The 21,675-nt window shown below is 42.3% G+C and overlaps 1 protein-coding gene across 4 annotated transcripts in view; it reads right to left on the bottom strand.

Annotated features, from left to right (window-relative positions):
- nhsa (Nance-Horan syndrome a (congenital cataracts and dental anomalies)) overlaps positions 1 to 21,675 on the bottom strand; it is a 66,255-nt gene that overhangs the window by 44,100 nt on the left and 480 nt on the right. Inside the window, exon 1 of one of the 4 annotated variants that reach the window (XM_076880755.1) lies at positions 19,439 to 21,641. The exons of the other annotated variants lie outside the window; for them this stretch is intronic. The gene's annotated coding sequence lies outside the window, so the exon portion shown is untranslated. Of the gene's footprint in view, positions 1 to 19,438; positions 21,642 to 21,675 lie in introns of those variants that run through there. 4 annotated transcript variants of the gene reach the window in all.

The raw sequence follows: 21,675 nt of genomic DNA, 5'->3' as shown, positions 1-21,675 counted from the left end.
CATCGTTGGCTTTTAGAGAGAACCAGTGTGAGGTCACAGAGAGTCTCATCTCGCCTGGAACTAAACTTTATCTGATGTGTTTGTATGTTTCCATGCTGACTCCCAGTGATTTAGGAACAATGAGTAATCAAGGTCTAGCCGGGCCCCTCTGGAAGCACTCCACAGTTTGTTTGTGGAAGGAAATGAGGTCTCAGTGGATTGTGGTTTAGCCTCGTCACTCCTTCGGGTGTGAAAACAATGTAATTATGGCGCAATATCTGACAAGAAACATGAGCGAATTGACAGAATCACACTTCCAGCTTCCTTTCCAAGTAACTCCTCAGCTATTTGTGACCTTGCGGAAAGTAAAAGTCCAGATGGACAGGTCACATCTGCTCAGAGGAATGTATCCTCCGTCACCTCTGTACTCTTTCACCCTCAGGGCTTTGGAAATGTCAGGACTGTAAGGTTACCCTCTCTTTTCCTTCTCCCCGCTCTGATTTCCTAGACGTTCGCTGATGCCCATGAAGAATGAAAGCCATGTGGCGTGACACTGGAGGACTACAACACAAACGACTTTGCAGAAATGAGTAACAAAGAGAACCCTGAAAAGATAGCAGGGTTCAAACTACAGTATCATAAAAGGCAGATTAAGAAAAAAAATCATATTGCAAATTCACTACACTGACTCACTCATTATCCAGTAGCTCTACAAGCTAAAAAAGACAAACAAACTGGCTTCTAAATGATGATTCACACCACGCCCACACTGGACCGTCCTCATATTTTCAAAGCTGTATGTGAAATTCCAGTGAGCGAAGACGGACCTTGTTTTTGACATCTTATCATAAAATTTCTATCCAGTCTGAACAGTCAATGAAAGACTTCTTTGTTCGAGTGATCAACAACCACTCCCACGGACATCCGTCCATGTCAACAAAAGCAACGTGATTACAACACCAGACACCAACAATCCTTACTGTCAACACTAACCAATTGAATCCAGTAAAACACCACAGTTAATGCAACACTAGTGACTGTAAATCATGCTCATTTTCTCCCACTTACAGCAGACGTCAGCCAGTGTGGGGCAATAAATGGAAAAGAAAGTTCAGTATGACTGCATGAATTATGCTGCAGCTGCCAAACACACCAATTTGTATTCGGCTTTTTTTTTAAAGGGTGTGTTTCTTCACGTTGTAATACAGCAAATAAGGCCATAAAAACCCTGCTGTTAAGCCATGACTATTTTTGAGAAAATTTTATCTTCAGCTCCTCCATAAATGTGGATATGACTAACTACAACTGACTTGGGACAATCAATAGACCCACACAGTCCAAGCATCCAAGTTTAACAGCAACATGTTAGTTTATATGTGCTATGGCAACCATTACACCAAGCCAGGGCGCCTCTGCTCAGCTCTGACCTGCACTGGTTACAAGCTGGTATGAAAAAACTAGAGGAGGAAGAAGAAATGCTGCACACAATGCGGCAAGTGCTTTTATTCTATACCTTAGCACCTTGTCTAACATTCACACACACTCACACACTCTTGGAGGGATGTTTCAGAGGTAACTCTGGGTTCACTATGTTGCCCAAGGAGATGCTTTAGCATGCAGACAGGAGGAGTAGGGGATCAAACCACCGATCTGACTGCTACAGGGGGTGCTCTTCCTCCTGAAAAAGCCACTCGTAACTATAATTGCTCTTAGGGCATCTAGTATTCTCGAAGGTGATGGAGGGGACAGGAACATTAGGGGTTAAACACTCTCCATCAGCTGTTTTAAAACTGAAGAAGAGATAAAATGTTGCCCAGTTGCTTTATTTTCAAGCCCTGAAGACAAATAAGGATGAGTTTGAACTTTGAATCATGCAAAGCTACACTAACAATATTCATGAATAAAGATATGGACCTGGAAATGAGCATAACAGGTCAGTTTTATTGAGTCATATATATATATATATAAAAAGCTTTATGCTAGCTTCTATCAAGTGCAGAAATGCCCTACATCAGAATTATTTCAAATGACCAGCAGGGGGCAAATTCTCTAGTTGCATAAAGACGTCAGATTGTCAAGTCTATGAAAAAATAGCTTTCATTCGACATCTACTTGTGATCTCAGTAAACATTTTCCCAATAATTTTATGGCCACAATTGCTAGTTTCAAATCTGATATAATGCAACATGATGATAATTTGGAAAATAATGGTTCCAATAAGAGTAATATAGAGGGTTAAAGAAGGCTATAATTTTGGATGTGCCTGTGTATTTGAGTGTATAAGGTCAGTTTGTCCGTTGCGTTGCTTGCTACATTGAGGTTCAGAAAACACAAAAGGTGTTGTCCAAATCACTCAACTCTAGGCTTTAAAACAGGCTTCACAAGTAGGTGATGTCATAATGGGTATGTACATCTTTTATATACAGTCTTGTGATAATTATTGCAAAGCACTTAATAAGAATCTACTTTAGTGGTTCAATTATAGTCCTTCAGAGTGTAAAAATAACCTTTATTGTGAAATATAACAACAGTGCGAAAACACAGATTGCACGCCTAACACTCCTGTTTGCCCACACTCAAACTGACAGATGGCTTTGTTGATGCCACTTCTTATCCCTGTGCATATTTCCACTCATACCTCAGTCTCAATTTCCCCTTCAATCACTACAAACGCCGCTCCTTCCTTTTGAAAGCTGCTGAAAGAAGATGACACCTGGTCCAAGTCAAATTGCATTAAAATACCACAAATGTGTATGTTTTCACAATGGGTAGCCACAGTGTGATACATACCCCTGACCCTGGGTCAGTGCCATCGTCTCCGAGCAACAAAGGCCCGGGTTGAACATATACATTTCACAGATGGAGAACAAGGAAGCAGCTGCCCCAGTGCCTTTCAAAGAAGAAGCACGGCGTAGTTCTTGCTTATTGGCATGACTGGCCGCACATGACATCACTGGAGAGGCATGCATCCCTGCGTGTTGCTATTAGAAATGCATTGCTGTTTGCAGACAGGACTTAAACATAATGGAGGCACTGAGATGAAGTGAGCAGTGATGGAAGGATGAATGATAGACTGAACCCCAAATTACGTTAAAGTACTCTTTCATTGTCATAACTGTAATGCATGAATCTGAGTTGGTTTTGCATGCGGTGCAAATTGCAGGGTATTACGAGCCCGGTGGCCCAACAGGCTTAAGCTGACCTCCTGCTGGTGGGACTAAGATTTTTGGCTGTAGACAAGAGCTAGAGCTAGTTAACTGTCCATGTTCACAATTAGCTTACAGCTCCAATTTACTGTTTTAAGTTATTCTGTGCTCTGTGGCTAGTCTGTACTATTGATTTGCTGTTAATTTTTCACAATTATTTTGTAATCTTTGGTCTTACTTCCCCTCTTGTTAGCCAGAAGAAAACACAAACTGCACCTCTAAGTCCATGTCTGTAACAGAGTTTCGTTCTGTCCTTAGCACGGCTTCAGATGACATCAGGAATGTTGCGGAATCTGTTTTATGTCAGTGGAAATAGAAAAAAAAAACTCGTTTCTGGGTGAAGATTTGCAGAAACTGTTTCTGTGTTTCTTTGTGAACAAGGAAAACAGATTTTGAAACGTTAAAGGTGTGAACTTTTATCTCCATTTCTTGTGTCATTATTTGCAGGCAACTGATTGGCCAGCCCTTCTATATCGTTACAGTTACATCTCTACCTGTTGCTTTAGCATGTTCTTGTCATATTCATGTCCTTTTTGCACATCCATGTGAACAGAGGTATTAGTCAAAAAGACGACGTGTGGCTGTAGCCTGGGATACTTTTGAGATGTGCTGCAGCATATCTGATGGAACGGCAAGCATCCGTGTCAGAGCTGGAACGTGATGCATCCACACCCAGTGTGTTCCCAGGGTTAGTTTTCCCACTTCTTTACAACAATCTGCCCCACCCTCATTATTATCACCTGTGCTTACTCTGCTACATCTGTTCCCAATCACACCACTATATAGACGCCCCTGCTTTCCTTCATTTATTTTCCAGATTGCCTTGTTCTTTTCAGATATTACCAGTGTTCCCAGTCTTCCTTGTGTTTTTGTTCCTTCTCTGGTCTAATGGACTCTGACTGAATACCAGCACATAGATTAAAGATTTGGATTTTAGATTATCTCTGTTGTTGGTGTTTGAGTCCTCCTCCTTCCAATCTTTAAACCTTTAGCCAGAAGTGGAAAATAAACATCTGATTGTTTCTCTTCGTCTCCGTCCTCTCTCCTTCAGTGTGCAGAGCTGCACATTTACAGCTCGACTGTTTTCTCTGCACAATTACTGTTATAACGGGTTAATAGCGTTACATTAACTGAGTGCATCATTCATTTGTCTCCACCTAAAAGGCATTTAAGCTCCAAAATCTTAAAAAGATTTATATTTATATACCATATTTATTAATAAACCTTCACTGGTTGGTGTTATTATGAAGACCTTGCTCTAGAAACAAATATGTAAGAAATACATGTGTAATAGAGGATGAGTCAAGCCTGGAGAATATTAGAATACATACAGTTACATGTATAATAACAGTTTAAGATATACGAAGTGCAGTAACCTCTAATATTTGGATTGAAAAGTGACCAGACACATTTTCTGGGACTGTTTTACTCCCTCGGATGAAGTCATAAATCACAAGGTGTTTCACAGGTGAGGAGGGCTTAAACAGAGAACTAAATCACTCGACTATACCTTAGCCTTGGATCTTTCCCAACATCTCGGATTTCTTAAGTATTCACATGACAAAGGTCATGAAAACAAAAGCTATGGGAAGAGGAACAAGTCAAGTGATTGTTGCGCAATAACTAAGGATTCACCACAATGCCAAAACACACATGCTCGAGAACAGCGTCTCTACTGCTTGATCACATTACTGGGAGAGAGCCGTCAAATTTTTTTGAAGACTTGCACATCAGCTATTCATGTTAAATGAGGCAGCCAAGAGAATCTGGCTCAGCCTGTGATGTTAAACTCTCACTCGCAGAACAACACTTCCTTAATAAGATCAGGATCAGTGCTCAAGAGGTGAGTTTGAATCTTAATGACTGGCCAGAATCACTGATGTAGCAAAAGAAAAAAAAAAGCATGGACATTAAAGGAGTAAATTAGTGTCAAAACGGCTCTACTCGTGGGAAACTAACTGTCATACCCATTAAGTAAGACTGAAACCATCATTCCTAGGCTTTAACGCTGCATCTTCTGCACGTTCTTCTGTTTGCCGGAGAGCTACGTTTCACTCTGGCAGCCCTACAGGTTGAGCAAACAGATCGTTCTTTGGCAGAGCACCAACATCAACAACAATCAAGAATCATGGATCACCAAATAGGGTGTGGGAATGTGCTCCGGACAAGAGCAAAGCTTGATCTCAAGGCAGAAAGTACAAAGATTTTTGTTCGACCGCACAGCTTTTCACTCATGTCTAAAATAAAATACTCCCTTTTTCATGTACCAGGCTGCTATAGTTAACTAAACAATGAAACCCAAATGAAAAAATATTATGTAGATCCAAAGCTACCCATACATTTCCCCAACTGTGTATCAACTTCAAGGTTATAAGGAGGCCGAGAAGGAGTGTACGCCCCGGACTGGCTGCCGGGTTATCAGAGGGACTGACAACCGCCAGCCCATTTAGAGCCACTAATTAAATGAACAAGCTGTCTTTGGACTTTTAGAGAAAATCCAGATATGCACATGGAGAACATGCACTCAGAGAAGAGAGAAAAAAAGTGACGTAAAATATTTTAGAAGTATTTTTAGATTTTGGAAATTTGATCAAAGTTGTCAGTAAAAACAGCCGGAGGTATGTAGAACATCTGCATTTGAGTCAAGCGTAGCATTTTAATCTATATTTAATATGATGTCTGTTAAGAATCCAGAAAACTTTGGCTGCCAAGGTAACGGGAGAATGAAATGATTGTTTAATAATTCTGGTGTTTTAAGGCTTGATTTATTTATTTCATCTCATGTAAGTTGTGGACACTAGCACAAAAGCAAGACAATGCTGCATGGCTACATGTGAGATGACGTGAATATATCCCTGTGAACCTTCAGTGAGAGGGTAAATGACATTGTGTCTTATAATTCCTTGATTCAAAGATCAGGGCAGTGAGCCCCTCCCTGTGTCCTGCAGCCCTGAGACTGTGCGTTTAAACCAAGAGATCAGACACCCGTAATCTCCATTGTCCCGTCCTGGGTAGACGGCAGGGTCCTAGCATGGCCCACTTTAACAAGCAGGGCCATCTGCAGTGTCACAGATGGCGCTGATAGAGTCTTACAGGTTCCCACATTGAAACAGAGGGTTAACCTGATATGAGCTGGTTCACTGAAAAGAAAAATCAACACATGTTGAGGGAGAGCGAGGGAACCCCCCCCCCAAAAAAACAGAGAAATTGTTGCTTTAGGTAAATCATCATAATCTGCACAAGTATGCAGTTGAGTATGTTTATAAGCCCAGAATAACACGGCAACTATTTTTCACACCGTATCTGCTTCTTTTTCTCAGGTCTCTGTATTCAACCTGGATCGCCTGAAACACATGCTTTTGATTACGATGTTATTCTGTCAGAATCAAGGTATCTTTGATCCACCTCATCCACTCCCCTTTTTCCCTGCCCCTCCGAAAACAATATCCACAGTACAGCTCCCCCCACCTCTTGGCCCACCCTGTTCAAACTAACAATTATGTTCTATGCTAAACAAAGACCCAGCAGCTTTATGACAGGAGTGAATAGACATCATCAAGGAGATAAATGAGGCCTTTCTGTCACAGACTGGTGCCACCGTGGCATTTAGTTTAAGGGTGAGCAAACAGCGGGGGCAGTAAAAGAAGACAAGGGCACACTTTGAGGACACATGTAGTGAAAGAATTCAAATCAATGGTTATCAATGGGTGCTGCCCGAGACATTTCTTCTCTTAGACAAAGTGCTGCCAAGGTAACAACCCAGACGTTAAGTGAATGGAGAGACGTCCCACTGACAGCTTTATTCAAACGGATCCCGTGACCGAGATCGCAGTCACCGATTGGCTGCTGGGCGATGAAGACGCCAGGCGTCGTCTCAGCACGGGGGCCGTGACCTTGACTTCACGATAAGGTGAAGACTGGGACCGGGAGACTCCAAGCTCTGATGGGCAAGTGCGCCCCATCTTTGTGTTGCTCAATAGAGATGTAATGAGTCACACAAAGGTTCCCAGCAGCCAGCCGGTTGGCATGCAGCTCGCCAGCACAAAGAGATCTGCAAGGGTAGACTTTTGCCCCAACGTCGGCCTGTTTCAGCGCGGCAGCTGTTCAAGACCTGCTTTCCATTTCATTTGCACAAGCGCTTTTATGTCTGTATCCCACTCAGACATATCACTGTGCATGTATATGTGTGAGTTTATCTTTTCTAGCTGGATCATCTGACACATATCCACTTTACCCCCATGAACTGGAAGGTGGGGATTCTGGAGAGTGGGTGTTTTCAGCCTCGGAACATAGACTGTATGACTCTATAGCCACCATACAGTTACTATTTTTTGTGGCTTTCTGTTTTCAAGCCTCAATTTCATCATTATGGCCACCACCATGATCATTTTTAGGAGTCAGAAGTGACCATATATGTAGTTTGAAGGGCTAAGTTTTCAGATAAAACTGCAAAGCTTGATTAGAAAGGCACAGATACAGGTTCAGCCAAGGATGAGGAGATCTTCTACTAACTGGAATGCCCAAAGTTGCCCCTGACACACTGGTGAGTGCATAGGTAGAAAGCATTCATCAAAGCTGAAGCACAGACTTCTTGGACAGGCTGTTAGTACAATTAACTTCTCAGCAGCACATATTATTTGCCAGATAATTCCACTAAAAATGCTCAAAAGTGACAAATACCACAAACGTGGCTGAGATGTCCAGGTCAGAGACTCAAAGTAAACCCTGTGTGATCATATTTCAGGACTTCGGCTCTAAATACGGGTGTGGCTTCATGCGGAATGTGCCTAGGAAACATTTGGTCGTGAAAAGTTAAGCTCTATTTGGACACATCTGACCGCACGTGATGCAGAGTTTGAATGCAAATGAATTCTGAGCTGCTTTGAAGGACTATCTAGTCAAATTTGTTGTGCGCAGATAGAAGGGCAAACCTCTCACACAGATAGGTGTGGGTAATTTGTGTATTCCAATATTCAAAACAAAAAGTGCCTAATAGGCTCGCTAATCTGCTCTGTGTTCATCTTTATTATGCAGCACTTTCCCCACAGATACACGATTTCTGCCGACCTCATTTGCCCATTTGACTACTTGATTAAATTTTCTGTGAGGTAACAATAAAACCACCAGTGACACTTAAAAATGTGAAGGAGTTGGAATGCACTTCACAAACTATTTCAGTTTTTCCCAGAAAGTGAAAGGAAAACATGACACACACTAAAACACAAACAAACCCTGATGTCGGGTTGGAGTTTAGCAGTATTCCTAAAGGAGGACAGAGCCAATATGAAAGTCAGTGCTTCTAATGAAAGACACCTTCCGCCGCATTTTAAGCTGCAGGCTGACAGCCAACAGATGGGGCTTGAGCACAGCACCGCCTTTAGGTATTTTTCTCTGGTGCATCACATCCTACTATATCAGATACACCCCGAGGGAGGGAATACTCTCTTGAGATAAAACGATGTGAACAATCCACAGCAGACCGACCCTCTATTAGTCCTGTGATGCAACAGCGGTCAACACAGCCCTCGCATTTCCCATAAAAGACTCCCCATAAAAAGCTATTTCCAGGAACCTTTTCTCCTGGGTCTGAGAGCGAAAACAAGTCAAAACCGCAACTGTAGTGACCGAAACTGTAAATCTTGTTTTTAGACAATCAGAATACTTTCATAAGGTAGCAGCTGATACATATAAAACAAAGCCACGGGGTCACGTTTCATATGAAAACAAACCTGAACTCCTGTCCTGCTGTGATGACCCTTGAAATCACTGTTTCACACACCTTGGGGCATCAAAGCAGGATCGCTATCCTGCCTTCCTTCTTTTTGGTTGCATTCACTTTCTCTGCTGATTTACTGCTTTTCACTGTTGACCACAGCACTCATACTTTACCAAATTAACTGAGGAGAAAAAGTTTTCCAGTCAGTTTTCTTTGCTTCCCAAGCCCATATTCCATTTATCAGGACAGCCCCTGCAGTACGATCAGCTTCCCTCCAACAACAGCACGGCAATTCATACTCAGCACAACGGCAGCTTTAAACAGTTAAAAGTTGAGATCAAACAACTATTGCACTGTTACATTTCTTGACAGTACTCTTGTTTTGCCTTGTGCTATAAATCCAGCGCTCCCCTTTTTGTCCCCTCTCCCTATCCTGACTCACCGCAGCAGGTTTATTTCAACTTGAGCCAAGATGAAAGCCAAGAAAGAAAGACTTAGCCCAACAGGAAAGCTAAAACCAAATCAAACTTAAAGTCCCATCCATCCATCCATCCATCCATCCATCCATCCATCCATCCATCCCCCTAATTCAGGGTCACAGAAGGGCTGGAGCCCATCCATCCATCCATCCATCCATCCATCCATCCATCCCCCTAATTCAGGGTCACAGAAGGGCTGGAGCCCATCCATCCATCCATCCATCCCCCTAATTCAGGGTCACAGAAGGGCTGGAGCCCATCTATCTATCTATCTATCTATCTATCTATCTATCTATCTATCTATCTATCTATCTATCTATCTATCTATCTATCTATCTATCTATCTATCTATCTATCTATCTATCTATCCATCCCCCTAATTCAGGGTCACAGAAGGGCTAGAGCCTGCCTATCTATCTATCTATCTATCTATCTATCTATCTATCTATCTATCTATCTATCTATCTATCTATCTATCTATCTATCTATCTATCTATCTATCTATCTATCTATCTATCTATCTATCTATCTATCTATCTATCCATCCATCCATCCATCCATCCATCTGCTATTGATGCCTGCTATGCTCTCTTGCTGCTGCTCTGTCTGCCTTCTACATATGCAGATATGAGCATGGAAGGTCAGGAAGCTCCCAGATTCATGCTGCCAAATATTACTGCAGTTATAAATAATAATTTTCTTTTGTCTGGGTTGTTTGAGGTGTACCCATATACAGGATGCAGAGCCATGTGAAGTAATCAAACACAGAGTAAAACCAGACAAACTGACAAGGACAAAGGGAAACACTGACTATACATATGCAGAAGGATGAAAATGAGATACAAGTGAAACAGAAAGTAAACAAAAAATAATTAACTAACACAAAACCTTGACAGAAGTGGTGTGACTGAATTAAAACTCAAGTAACAAAGCTCCTCTGCTGTAGATGGTGTGAGCGGTATGAAGATAGAAAGTAGAAAAAGCCCCAACAGCCCTACAGCAGTTTCGATGGAGGTTATAAATCTGGGTTTGCGTCAAATATAATTTCACTTTATTCCACCAATCCCCACTTCCCAGAGTGCTGAACACTTAGGTGTTATCCCCCCACTTAGCTGCTGATGAACTGTGCCATTTCTTGTGTGTACAGTATACAAAGCAGTAGTTTGTTATGGTAGACTTACAGAACACAGCTCCACACAAGCTCTGGACAGACATAATGCCGGGGTGTGTGAGAATCTAAACAGGTGGAGTCTGTGGATTTACCTATTGTGCAGAAACAACAGTACGACATTTCTTTCAACACATGTTTCCAGAGCTCAGATATCAGTGGAAGTTCCCTCTGAACTCCCCAGTGAGCTCTTCAGGCTGGTTACTGGGAATTTCCTTCAGGATGAGAATCAATTTCTTGGAAATATGTCAGAAATAAGCTAGAATATCCCATTTTCTCTTAATTACATAGATAACGGTAAGAACTGACAGTGGAAGTTTGAGGTGTTATGAGATCAGTAACAATGGTCACAATAAACCTCAAAGGATTTCCTTGGAAATCTAAAGAACTCTGTTTCTCTTTCAGTCTGAGTCACAGGATGCTTGATTACTCCAGTTTGACTCCAGTGAAGGTCTGCAGTCAACACTGAGTCTGGAGCCCCTCATTTAAAAAAAACTCACTGTGGAGTGATTTATACACAAGTGCTGAAAAGCTGCATTAAATATTAAACCAAGCAGATTTACTGCGAGTACAAAGCATGTATTTTCAGGGTTGATTGGTGGTCAGTAAATGTTTAATTCAGAAAACTGAAAAGCAGAACATAATGGAGAACAGGTCATCCATTTTTATGGCACTGCACTTTTTTGCTGCTATAGCAGGATGGTCTCTTCCCAGTGGGGCTGCTGGGAGCGGAACTGGCTGAATCCCAAAAAAAGAAACTAGGATACTGAAAAGAGGGACAGTGATAGAGAGAGACTCTGAGAGCTCAGAGAAAGCTTGCAGTCAGAAGGGAAGAACAAAGTATAAAAAAAAAAGCCGGAGGCAGTGGACAGGCTCCGAAATTACTGGCGAAAATAAAAGATTAATCGGGATGGCGAGGAAATGTCCCAGACGAGGAGGGTAAGAAGAAGAAGGGAGGAACAAAAGCTGAAGGAGGGTGAATTTATGTGCTTCACGGCACAATGAGCTGGTTAGTGAAGAGTCATCCTGACCTGTCCAGTGTTATCTGAGGCATTAAACCTCGACTCGTCCGAACAAACGGAAATCCGTGTTTTTCCTAAAACAGAAATAATCCCCAGAAGACTGCAGGAATAAATAAAGGAATGAGTTTAGACAGTGACATGGTGTTGAAGTGTCAAGAGGCAGACCAACAAAACCTCTGTATCCAGGTCAGTTTGTTCAAAAACACTCCAGCGGCCTCTTGTATCACCAAAAGTGCAAATCAGTGTGACGGGAGAAAGCCCAGAGGAGGGAACAAGCACAGCAGGGGGCAGATAAGACCGCAGAGAAAGAGTTGGACTCTGAAATGACAGAAGTCAAATGAGAGGAGCAGAGGGAGGTTCATGAGATCACTTGGAGAAGGTTTTTTCTTCAGCAGTACCTCCTTTTGTGTATTTTCTTGTCGTTTTTGACCATTTGATTGATAAAAGTGGCGTCGTCTGCCTGAAAAATCTGACAAAAACACAATAGTTAAACATTAAAGTTATGATGAGATCACACAGGGAGAAAGCTATAAGAATGTAAGCAACACACTGTCTCCTCCCACACGATGAACAAACTCAGTGTGACCTTTGCTGATTTGCTTACTTAAAAAGCGTCGCTGAATTTTGTGACAATGTTGCTAAGTTTGCGAGGTCGACATGAACCGAAGCACCATTATCACTGCTGTGAGAGGAGCGGCAGGCTGTCAAGCAGAGATGGTAAACAATGTCACATTTTTAGAGCGCATTAGACCTTGGTGAACTGAAACATTGATAAAATCATGTAAATGATCACTGAGAGACAAAGTTACAGGCAACAGAATATCTGTTTTTTCAGAGAGAGTTTCTATAATATGATGATGATATGGGACGATTTAGTCACTGAGTTTCAAAAAGAAATCAAATACTTTGCCTGACTGCTTTTAATCTTTAAATACATTTGTATTTTCTCTGGGTTTTACCAGCACGTGGCAGGATGTAATGCACTGTTACCAGTCAAATGTCATTAAACAACAAAAACAGACTAAGTATGTACAACTTCCTGCTGGGAGTCAGACCGGTAAGGCCTGTGTGGTGTGTGAGATTAGATGCTACTGCACAAACAAGGGAAACATGCAAAGCCAAAGAAAGACGGCCACGGCTGTCAAAAACTCTCACGGACAAATCTAGCACTGCAACCACGGGAGCGCTTTGGGGTCAGAAAAGTTTCTAAAATCGACCTAAAATCAACCTCCATCCATCCATTCGCTTCCGCTTATCCTTTTTCAGGTTCGCGGGGGGGCTGGAGCCTATCCCAGCTGTCTTAGAGCAAGAGGCAGGGTATGTTCTGGACAGGTCTGTCACAGGGCTAAAGCTAAAATCAACCTAAAATCTGAATCTCAGTGTAAGACATATGTCTGCGTGTGTTTGCTTGTTTCTCTGGCCACAAACTCCAACTACACGATCAGGATTGGAGCAGCCAAACTTGGCAGAAGCGTACATCTTTGCCCCCTGATGGGTCTTATCTTTGTTAGATGTTATGATTGCCTAGTTATAGTTGCCTAGTAACCACCTATCAAAGAGCCAAAATTACCTGTTTTTTGCCTTTATGCACCTACAACACCTTATAAAAGCATTGTATCGTTTTATTTTCACAGCCAACAGCAGAAATAGGCCAAAGAATACTGTAATTGAAAACAAACATCTTAAATACATGGAGAAATCCAAAGCTTGAGCACCTAAACAGCCATTCTAATATGGGAAAGACACCTAAAACCCTCAATGTCACAGCTTCTGCTTCTGAGGACAAAGGAAGCAGATAAAAATAGACCTAAAGTGACGGGCTTAACGTTTACACACACCCACATATCCAACAGGTGCCTTCTGTTTTAGCATCACTCGGGTGATGGTGCGGAAAGGCTCTTTCATCTTTAAAAGACTCAACCTGGCTGATCCGTGCGCTTGTATACAGAGGCAGGGTGAGGGAAGTTCACATTCCAGTCAAAGCCCAGTCTAAACACCTGCATGGCAAAGACTGCTGAACAATCACACGTGTTTCCTGCCTGTTAAAAAGCCACTCTGTCAGTTTCAACTTACATTGCTCCAGATTTTTCCAGCGTTTAGTAACATTGCATGAGTTTCTTTAAAGTCATGACGCACAGTTGTGGTCAAGGATCACTTATAGAGTAAAATTCACTGCAGTCTATAATGTTGTGTTGGTAAAAAGTCTTTGAAATATAATTGCAAGCATGCACTTAATTTAAATCTCTTCATATTTTTTACATGTATGACTCACCATCAGTGTTTAAGATCCTTTATCTTTTACTTCCTACTAATGTCTAACAGCCGACAGCGGGCCGGCTATTCATGTGGACTTCAGAAGAATTCCACTTGACTTTTTATCTTTTTTTTTTGCCTGCAAAGATCCAACTTCTCTTATGAATAATACCATTGCATAATATTTAAATGTGTCTTGGTGCCGGTGGTGATCTGAGAGGAAGGGAAAAGCAGGGTGGGATATAAAGTCATTTAAAGGCAGTCTTGAGTTAGGGAATCAGCACGGGTGCCCTGAAAGGCTTCTTGTGAGACAAAGGCCAGCCGACAATGGTTTTACAGCCCTGCGAGCTGTCAATATTTCTCCAGGTTGCCACGGAAAAGAATGTGGTGCGACGTCGTAAATGCATGCTGCAGTAAAGTTAGTCTAACCTGCACAGACGTGTATATTTGATCTTTGGAGGAAATGTTGTAGTTTCAGCTGCAGTACAGGATAACAGATGCGTGTGGATAGACGTTTGGGCAGATGTTGTGGAAGAAATCTTCCAGTTTTGTCTGTTGGCGACGCTCCTGGATGCACTAACTGGAGCGCTATAAGGTGCTGAGAGATAACAGCCATGTTTTAAAGACTTCACATTGGGAGATTGGAAGGGCGACATGTTGCAAGTCACAGGTTAATTTATAACAAAAAATAAAGCAGTTAGAGAAAATGTCACAATGTGGGTAAGCCCAGAATCATGATTAACATCTGATTACTTGCCGTGCCCTACGGAGGTCATGTTAGCCATAAAACGACAGGCACTGTACTGAAATCTGAGTCAACTTACAGGACCTGGAGGAAGTAAAAGACAAAAAAGCAGCCATGAGTAACAACCAGGACGAATGACTTTGTTTACTTTATTGATCTGACAGTTTAATTAGACCAGGCCCAGGACTGGGTTTTGTCGGCCTGGCGACCTGTGGCTATTCAGCCTCATGTCAAACGGTAAATCCACTTTAATTGGCCGGTCAAGTCTTTAGAGGGCGAGTGATAAGCAAGATGGAGGCGGCTGTGTTTGCTCTTTTGTGTTTTGATGGGCTGTGATTGGAGGGGGTTGGGAGGTCAGCGGGCTTTTAAGGTCAGGGGGTGGGTGGCTCCCCCTGCCACCAGTGAATTGGAGAATTTTATTCATTAACTGTCTGTGTGGTAGAGACGCTCACATACACCTCAGGGCAGAGAGACGCGTTATCATGATGCTTGATTTCTGCTCTAAGCAAAACCTTTCACCAACAACAAACCAACGGTTCACTTTCTCTGGAGGAACCGGAGCCTATTCACCTGAAAATATACAAAAGACCAGCAGAGGGATTTTAGCAGACAGCCTGAGGAGCACTTGCACTCATGGAGGGTCCCACCTCAGGAATGCAATGTGTAATAACTAACACGTTTCACTCAATCAAAGCAATGAAAAGCCTTAACCATAATTTTAGCGAAACGCCTCCTTTCATAAACAAACAGAGCCTCCAGCTTCTCCCCCTTTCTCCCCTAATGACACCAGCTATCCAGGCCAATTTAGGGAGCATGTGTGGGGTGCAAGGTCTCAGAAGTGCAAGGGAGCGCTGTGGTTTCCTGGTCACTGGCTTTTTGGGAATGGTTGACTTGACAGAACGGTTCAGCAGAAACCACTTCAATCGCAGGCCAGGCAACCCACCCGGGGCTGAGGTGCTGAGACGCACACGTGGTTAATGAGGCCTCGTGAACGGGAAGCCTTCAGTTCAGTTTGGTGCAAAGACTCAACTTTAAATATAGAACACAAAACCAAACAACGAGTTTGGTCCAGCTTGATCAGCTAAGAACTTTTTTTTAATAATCTGCTCCATAAAAATGCAAAGTCATGGAGATGAATATAAACCGCAAAGGAAGTAGAAAGAAATGACATCAGCTATATGACAGTTGAATGAAAACAACAAGCCTCAGCATCAAGGCTGTCTCGGCCTTCTCTGTGTCTGTCTGGGAAGAGGAGGAAAGGGGGGGATGGTGCAGGAATGAGTGAGCAAAGTCTTTGAAAATCTGCTCTATAATTAGCTGGGCTACTATATCAATGGAAGGTTGTCTGGACCTGCAGAAATATGCATTCTGATAATGAAAGGGAAAAGAGAAGCGGAGAGTCGAAAAGCAGTGATGTATTTCCTCTCTGTGTCTTTCTCCCTCTCTGTTCCACCATTACATAAACTAATCTCAGTTACTTGACAAATAAAAACCGAATCACATTAGAGGACGCTACCGATAAAATTTGATTTCCCTCACTGACAAAACATTTCCTTCCTACGTTATCTGAAGCTCTGTGATGAATTCCACCATTGACAAATATTGACTTTGGATGGACTCGTCAGCGCTGCCTCACTTAGTAAATCAAAGTCGCAGTAATGGCTCAACTGGATCAATTAAATGCATAAGAGAACGCTGCCGGCAGAATAATGTGGGTTATCGGTCTGAGCTGCTTCAGCGGAGTTTAAAGCACCGAGGGGACACGCTACTGCCATCCACAGAACTTCTATTACAGGCTTGCAGAGCTGCACGACAGTCACATAGATGAAGTGGAAGACTGGAGTGAAGTCCACAGACAGGATGGTTCGGAACGTTCGTCATGGGCAGTTTAGGCAGGAGAAAAGCTCCTGTGAAAGTGAGGAACTGCTCTCGTCTTAAATGTTACATAAAATGCAGTGTTTGTGTGTCAGAGAAAGTACTGCGTGACCTGATTTGTTTCATTTCAAACACGTTTGATGACTTCTTTGACAGATACAAATGTAGTAAATGTGTCTTCTGCACACTTTGTCTTATCTTAAAGATAAGGTGTTGGTTCTGGTTGACCGTGGAATTACAAGCCATTTTACTGCATTATTCCAGTAACTACGCCCAGGAAAATGGCACAATTTTAAATGTACACATCGATCGTGGCTCAAGAGTTGGGTGTTCGTCTTGTAATCGGAAGGTTGCCAGTTTGAGCCCCGGCTCGGACAGTCTCGGCCGTTGTGTCCTTGGGCAAGACACTTCACCTACCGCCTACTGGTGATGGCCAGAGGGGCCGATGGTGCGATATGGCAGCCTCGCCTCTGTCAGTCTGTCCAGGGCAGCTGTGGCTACAACTGTAGCTTGCCTTCACCAGTGTATGAATGTGAGAGTGAATGAATAGTGGTATTGTAAAGCGCTTTGAGGGGTCCCGAAAAGTGCTATATAAATGCAATCCATCATTACTATCATTATATCACGCCCCCTTCTATTTTTCATGAATGCCAATATACGTATACATAAAAAAGCCAAAAAAAGGCCAAATCGTTAGATGACAGTTCAGGTTTTTCTGTCAGAGTTTTTAAGTCGTTGGTTGACTCCTGCCAGTCTAAAGTGTCAAGCTCCATGTTTTTTTGTTAATACCAAAGCTAAAACCATTAACTGTTAGCTAATGTATCGTTCAAGAACCAGGGAAACGTTACAACTGAATAGTGTATTTCTAGTTCCACTGATGTCCAGTAAAGTGAATGAGGTCAAGTGATATTCGCTGCTTTCGGTGCTGTATGTTGACAAAACTATTGATCATACCTCATAATCTTTGAATTCAGGTGTTTTCAGTCCCATTTCTACACCCAACAGGTGCCTTTACAAACATCTGTAAAAGAATGGGTCATTCTAAAGAGCTCACTGAAGTCAACAGTGCAGTGGTTAGGCCTGATTTAGACTTGTGCAGAGAATCTTTGAATAGAATATGACGTAACCATACGTAAGTGGGAAACAGGCATTTATGCTCATGCTGGTGCAGTACATGTTAATTACTGTATGGTCATGCCCCGGTGTTTTATATGAAGTGCCATCCAACTTGACAAAAATAAAATGCTAGGACTTTTCCCCCTCCTGGGTCTCCATTCTTTGTTGTCGACAGTTTTTCCCAGAGGTAAACATACTCGTCCCTCTAGTTTTTCCACTTCTTTGTACATTCCTTCACGTCCATTCTAACAGTTTAACCAATTTCCCTTTAGGAATTTGTTGACATTTGTGAATCCCTGCATTGATGCTAAGATTGTTATTTCTTATATCGAGACAATGACTCATAAATTCAAACACTGCCAAAAATGCACAGCAGGAATCAATGCCGCTGCTCAGGCCAGTCAAAATAGTTGCAACCCGATGTGTAGTTACATTTCACGGATGCACATCAGGTTAAGTCATTACTAGTGAAACATACGTCAGGTATAACAGTATTCCACCAATGCAACAAGTCAGTTAGTGAAATTTCTTCCCTTCTAGATATTCCAAGATCAACTCTTTAATTGTATAATTGTGACGTGAACCTCACATGAACATCTGTACAAAAACTGTGCACTGGGAGCTTCACTGCATGGGTTTCCATGACTGTGTGCAGAGGTGCACATATGTTTGGTCTGTGCCATAACAGTGCTAAGTGCACAATTAAGAATTAGAGCTATAACGGGTAGATTGCTCTACACAAATCCAATGCATCATTAAATTGTACTCAACAACCACCCCCACGACTGTCACAGCATCCAGGTTTAACAACTTGGCAGAAATCACGCAGTCCCTCCTTTGCTCTTAGCAAAAACAGTTTTCTTGCAAGCAGCTGAAGCTACAAATTAAAACCAGACAGCTTCCAGTAGTAAAAATCTGTCCCTTCCCGACAGACGCTCTATATTCATATGCCAATATCTCTTTATAGAGCTTATGATCCGATGTGAACTAATGCCAGCTCATTGGTATTACTTCTGTTGTTTGAAGCCTTTCGTCAGCATTTTACGGCGTTACTGAAGGTTTATGTTGTAATACTACAACCAGTAACAAGTCTTATCACTTTCAACTGCAGTCACAAGATTATCAGGTAAGACTCTGCACACAGTTTGCACACGAAGGTCTTGCAGTGGATTTAGGGAGTTCAGATCTCGTGCTGGAGTTCTGCTCAGTTTGTCTCTGTGCTGCTCTGAGTCTGCTCTGTTCCTCCTTTATTCTGGATTTATTCTTCTGCAGTCTCTGGCGTGGTTTGTACAAGGAATGTGGTGAACTGCCAGCCATGCGCTCTTGGACCAGAAAAGCCAGAGGGCCACTTGCCGCCACAACTATTACAGCGCTTCATTCGTACTGAGCCAGTGTAACCTAAAACCCAGCAGAGTCCTCTAACATGAGACTACACGGAGGAGCTCTGATGGCAGTTCAGCTCACTGATGGGGTGTCACAGGAGAACTGTTCAAACACAGGACTTATATGACTTGTATGTGTTTGCGTGTGTCCAAGAAAGAATACCAAAAAGAAATGACAGATTTTTACTTTACAGAGGCAATGCACAAGAAATCAATGAGAGTGAGAGCATCAATTTCAGTGTTTAAAGACAGATTTGCTAAAATGTAAAGTACAGTACAGCACCTATACAGCTGGTGTAGCTGATAAAGAATCAAAGCAATCAAAGTAAAAGTGAAAGAGATGCACAGCATTCCCAGCAAAAAAGGACTCGTTTGACCCAAATGTGTCAGCATCTCAGCCTGGATTTAAAAACATGCCTGCATGCAAATATTACCACAGCGAGCTGCAATATTAAAGCAGCAGGCTGCTAACGTGGCACAGCAGAGCAATACCTTACCAACAGGTTAGCATCTGATCCTGCATGATTCACTATTGGCGAATGAATCTACATTGCGTCCTCCACCTCCAGCAGTCGTCCTGTGGTCAAGTCACAGCCACATCATGAAAGCCACCCCACCCCCCCTCGCAGTGCCTACTGAGCTATCTGTGCTCCATTTACACCAATTGTCATTCAGATAGGGCAGGGTACTGCTGTTTATGGCTACCCGTGACACACATTAATATGAAAAGCATAATTAAGAGCAATTAGGCTTTTCTAGGGAAGGGGGTTAGCTAGAAACACAGCATGCAAAATCTGTTGTGGCATTTCATCCAGTAATATTACTTGCATGTATTACTTGTATGTAACAACAGTAAATGTTTAAAATGGGGATAGAAGCAGCTTGAATTAAGAGAGGATTGCGATCACTTGAAAGGGGTAGCTACCATCACCGTTGCCTTTGACTTACAGCTTCAAGATAACCCATGAACGAGAGACTCCTACTGATCATGTGCGGCTTATTGTGACTGAATCCTACAAAACAAGCCACAAAAAACTACACACATCTGTTGATTAAAAGAAATCTCCGAAGAAATCTTAAAGTTTATATTGAGTTTAAGAGGGGTCAGCAGATATCCATCCTGCACATAAATACCTTAAGGCAAAGTAACCCATTCACAGACCTCAGGAAGCAGGTTCTGCATGGGGAACATGCGAGGACTTGCTGAACGTAAACTAAAAGAGGGGGGGTAAATGCACTGGGGTATATCCAGGCTGCAGAAACTGTTCTGGGGATGGATAATTGTGGGATGTGGACAGAAGAGAGAGGGGTATGCAGGTTCTCTAAGTGCTTACTTGAGAGGGGTGTCATTTTAAACACACACACATACACACACACACTTATCAAAACACATCACCCCCGAGTCACTCAGGGAAGGGAGATTAAAGGAGCGAGGGGATGGCCACATGCTGTGTTATCAGGCTAATGAATGCTTTCTGGTGGCCAAGCAACGTTTTACATATGAAGAAGGGCAAGTGTGAATAACATGTTTAATCTTAACACGCCAAGAAGTCAGCTCAGGGCAAGAAGTCTTTCTGTTTTTACAAATAACAGCAGCCCACACCGACACTCACCGGAGCTTTTACTTGTCAGAAGGTTACCGTAGTGAGAAGGACGGAGGAAAAAAGACCTGCTTGCTTCTTTAATTCATTCACGGTTAAAGTGAATTATGTTGGAGCTTGATCACACATGGGTGAAAGTGAAAGGGCCAGAGACAGGGGCATCATAATCCTCAAACTTCCTCATATCGGTATTATGGCAAATAACTTTAGGGATGAGCCTTTTCCTCACATATCACAGCTCCATATCCTCCATGTAATATACACCAAGACTGCCATGATTCTGATAGTCTTGAAAGGGGAGATGACCAAAAATGATCAAACTGAATTTTTCCTGCTCAAAACGAGCCTTTGGGGGATGACTGCACAGGTAAGCAGGACTAGTCTATAGTAGTTAAAGCACACCTGTTGCCTTAGTTACCAGGACTCTTTTAGCTCTTTAAGAAAGAAACATTATGGTAAAATGGGTTAAATTAAGCCCGACAAAATACAGATTAAAAACCTTTTTATTTTCTTTTGGTAGAAGGTCAAAATTCTCTACTTGAATGAAAAACATTCATGCATAAGTTTGAGCTCATTAACAGTGGTATCATTTTTTAAAAATTCAAATCTTCTCTTTCATTGATGCACACATGTTCTCTTTAATCATAGCATATTTAAGTGGTTATATATATATTTATTAGAGGTCACTAAAGAGCCGCATATGGTTATGATCTGTCAGGTTTTAATGTAGTTGTTAAATCTGTGGCTCTTTTATGTCAGCAAAGAAAATGCTGATGGAGAGAGTCATTGCTTGGGTGAGTTATAGCAAATTAATAGCCGGATTTAAGTGGCTCATAGTTTGAGGCTGGGACAGCCAAACTGTCACACACCCATCGGCGTGGGAAGACAGCACAGGTCTCTCTGGAAGATATATAAAAAATAAAGTTATTAAATGACCTTTGAGCCACTTTGTTACAGCTTGGGCTGGTTTTGAGCTACTGCAGCAGCAATAACACAACTTTTATTTAAATCTGCGTCATTTTTTGGAATAAACGTCACTGATGGAAAATAAAAACGGTGCCTCCTCGTGCAGCTGTCTCCCAGAGCCGCGCGCTCGCAGGCAGCTCGGGTATAAGCAGATACTCAGAGCGGGT

Source organism: Maylandia zebra, linkage group LG23 (assembly GCF_041146795.1).
Source record: "Maylandia zebra isolate NMK-2024a linkage group LG23, Mzebra_GT3a, whole genome shotgun sequence".
Classification (NCBI taxonomy): domain Eukaryota; kingdom Metazoa; phylum Chordata; class Actinopteri; order Cichliformes; family Cichlidae; genus Maylandia; species Maylandia zebra.
Note: the sequence above shows the minus strand (reverse complement) of the source record. Positions and strands in the feature narration are given on the sequence as shown.